The 3439-nt window shown below is 58.3% G+C and overlaps 1 long non-coding RNA gene across 1 annotated transcript in view; it reads left to right on the forward strand.

The window, feature by feature from the left end:
• The window catches only part of LOC125613163, a 4452-nt gene extending 2339 nt beyond the window's left edge, over nucleotides 1-2113 (forward strand). Inside the window, exon 2 of the long non-coding RNA XR_007343658.1 lies at nucleotides 1364-2113. This is a non-coding gene — a long non-coding RNA (uncharacterized LOC125613163). The remainder of the gene's footprint in view (nucleotides 1-1363) is intronic.
• Nucleotides 2114-3439: the final 1326 nt, after the last annotated feature.

The following is a 3439-nucleotide window of genomic DNA, read 5'->3' on the forward strand; positions in this document are numbered from 1 at the left end:
GCCCCCCCCCCCCCCCCCGTGCAGGAGACTGGTGTGTGGGTGGGTGGGGGCAGCCTGGGAGACCTGAGCTCAGGCCACGGGCTCCAAGAACCGAAGATGCTGGCGGGCTTCCTCAGGATCTCCCACGCGAAGTTCTGCCCAGCTCGAGTGGACCCCGAGCTCCTGGCAGGCAAGCCTGGACCCAGGGGAAGGACATTCAGAAGAATCCAGTAATTTGGACCAGAGATTTGGATGACTCCCTAGAAGCGCGCACGGCTGCCTTGGGAAGGTAGACATGTGCTGGGTACTGTAGAGGTCAGGTGAGGAGGTTCCTAGCCTCCCGGTACACACAGGTGAGGCCCTCATTGCAAGGGGATAGAAGGCTCCCCATCCTGACCCCCAACTACAGGTGCAGATTCCGAACTCAGAAGCTGAGACGCTGCACCTAAGTGGTCACAAGGCTGGACCTCTCCTCCCAGGGCCAGCCTGGCTGCTGCCGCTGGAGGCTGTCCCCCACCCTACCTGCCACCTCCCCCCAGCGCCAGGCTGCCGATGGCTCTCTTCAATGGCACGGACTGTCTCGAGCAGGAGCGCCCCAGGATTTCCAAGTCTGAAATTGATTTTCAAACTGCAAACAAAATGCCTTCACTCTCTGGGCCTCGCCGGACCCCTCCATTACCCACTTAGAGTCACGTCACAAAAGTAGCTTTAAACAGTTTTCCTTGAATATTGGACACATCCCCCCTGACAGCGCGGTTCTGCTGCCCCAGGGCTCCGGGCACCTCTTCACGCCCCCAGTGTGCCTGCCCGTCACTCGGGCACACGTGGGCATGTTGGTATTCGTTTTTGCCTCCAGAAAATGATGGGGGTCGGGAGGAGGAAGAGACTCCCTAGAAAGGAACCCGCGGAACCCCCGCCATGGCCTGCAGCCTGTCCCTCCCAGGCCTTGAGTTCCTTTGGCTTGAGGGAAGAGTCCATTTTCTAGCCTCTCAGGGCTGCTGGGAACGGCCTGGCTGATGACCTCCTCTCACTCCCTGTTGCCTGCGGGCATCATGCAGCTCCTGACCATGCCTGTGTCTGAGCTCCACCAAGGCCCTCTGTATCGTCATCTCCCTACCTCTACAGCTCCCCAGAGACTGACAGGCGGCCAGGCTGGGAGGCCCCACAGTAACTCCTGCCCTCAGGAGGGAGCGGGAGGCCGGTGCTATTGCAGGAAGCACCAGCAGGCCACTGTATCTGGGGCGGTCACTTCTGGGGACATATTCCCTTCTCTGCTGTGACCTCCCAAGACCCTGTGGCCACCATCTTTCATGGGTCTCATTGCTTGGTCTCTCCCCTCCCACAGTGCTCCCGTCACAGCGACCTGCCTGTGCCTTTATCCTAGGGATCCGCTCCGTGATCTGGAGACGCGAGGCAGAGTGCTGGTCGCTGACGCCCCTTGCCAGGCACAAGCCTGCCCTGCACGCTGCTGAGGGACCTTGGGAAGGTTCATGAATCTCTGTGCTGGAGCCTTCTCCTCTGGAATAAGGGAGGGCCGTAGAGCCCACTCGGGGATCACCACCAGGATCGGATGGTCCCTCTGGTGTGGATCAGGCAAGGTCAGGAGCCTTGGGATTCTGGTTCTTCTCAGGCCGCTTGCCGTAACGTTAATCGCTCTCTGGGTCTCGGCAGTAAACCCCCCGGGTGAAGAGCTGCACCTTCCTCACTTACTGAGCAGGTACTAGGTGCTTAGCTGATGCTGGTGAGTGAGTGCACTTTACGGTTTGCAAAGCCTGCGGTCACTCACTCTCCACCCTGACTTTGGGTGAGGTCCCGTGGTTCATGCCCATGTCAACATCTGGGAAGGAAACGCTGTACCCTTTCCCTGGCGGCTCAAGACACATTGACTCGGGCTCTGCCCTGAGTTGACCCGGCTGTTGAGTCCCTGCCTCAGTCTGGACAGAACTGTGCTCAGAGCCCCCCTTCCCTCTTTCCCCAGGTACAAACACCCCCCCAACCTCTTCCAGTTCTATTTTATTGATGTGAAATTTACAAAATCTAAAACTAGCCACTTTAGTCATCGTTTTCCTGATTTTGCTGAATTGTTCCTCTGTTTTCCTTGAGGTTTGTTGATCATTAAAATGATGACTCTGAATTCTGTTGGGAGTTTGTGTATCTCCATGTCCTTGGGGGCGGCTCTGGTGAAAGGGACCAGATGTGTCCTGGGTGGCGGTGGCGCTGTCCCCTGACTTGCACTGAGGTCTGCTCATGTGGAGAGGTGGAGACTCAATCCAGCTGTTGGAGTCGGGCGTCATCTGGGAAACAATGATCAGTTAACATCGAGGCTTTCAGTGTCATTCAGTTCATTACGATATCGTCGACCACGGCCTCCGCGTGGTTCCCAACGTTTTCCCCGCACCAGAAGGGAAGCTCCTCTTGAGAGAATTAGCATCTTTCCCCCTCTCTCAAGCCCCTGGGAGCCCCCAGCTCCTTTCTGCCTCTGCAGATTTGCCTCTTCCAGACTTTTCCCATCAATGGAACCTGCGATCCTTGATCTTTGGTATCCGCCTGGTGACTTCGAGGTTCAGCCTCCTGGCAGCATGTCAGGACATCATCCCTTTTGCTGACTGAGTAGCATTCCACAGCACAGATAAACCCCCATTTGGCGTTTATTCATTCATCTGCTGATGGGCATTTGAAGTGTGTCCGCCTTTGAGAGCTTCTGAGTAAGTGCTAGGATCAGGCACGTGGGTACCTCTGCCGGCTTGGGTTCTCTTGGGTGCACGCCCCAGGGAGCTTCTGAGTCAACGTTACTCTAAGTTTCACTCCTTAGAAAGGCGGGTCGCCTCCCCAGTGGCTGTCTAGGCCACCCTCGACTCCTCTGGCTTATATGTGTCTTCACGTCACCACACATGGCCAGGTACACCCTGGCCCCGACTGCTGGACCCACTCTTCACTTTGCTCTGACAGAGGGACCATGAGTGGACACACCGGGGCTGGCTGCCTCGGGTGGACCCTGGCCCGGCCACTCACCAGTTGAAGGGCACTGGAGAAGTGAACCAGCCATTCCAAGCCCCAACCGCAACCTGTAAAACGGGTGACCATTGTGCTCATTGTCACAAGGATCATGGAACTGTCACTTTAGAGGTGCCTGGAGCAGGGCTGGACGTGGTGAGCTGGCACGCTGGGAGTGGCACCCCGCCTCAAGAGCCAGCATGAGTGCGGGGCGACCGCCGTCCAGCTGGAAGAAAGAGACCCTCAGAGCTTGGCCAGGTGAGTGCCGCGGGCGCAGAGGACGGCAGGCCACGGAGCAGCTGGGTGCCCCGGGAGGAGCACAGCCAGCCTCCTGGGAAGGCTCACGTCACAGCGTCAGCAGCCTAGGGACCCGCTCCGTGATCTGCGGACCGGAGGCAGAGTGCTGGTCACTGACGCCCCTTGCCAGGGGAGCTGCGGCCGTGTGTCCGAAGCCATGCTCCTCCCG

The sequence above is a fragment of the Marmota marmota genome, unplaced genomic scaffold (genome assembly GCF_001458135.2).
Source record: "Marmota marmota marmota unplaced genomic scaffold, marMar, whole genome shotgun sequence".
NCBI classification, from domain to species: domain Eukaryota; kingdom Metazoa; phylum Chordata; class Mammalia; order Rodentia; family Sciuridae; genus Marmota; species Marmota marmota.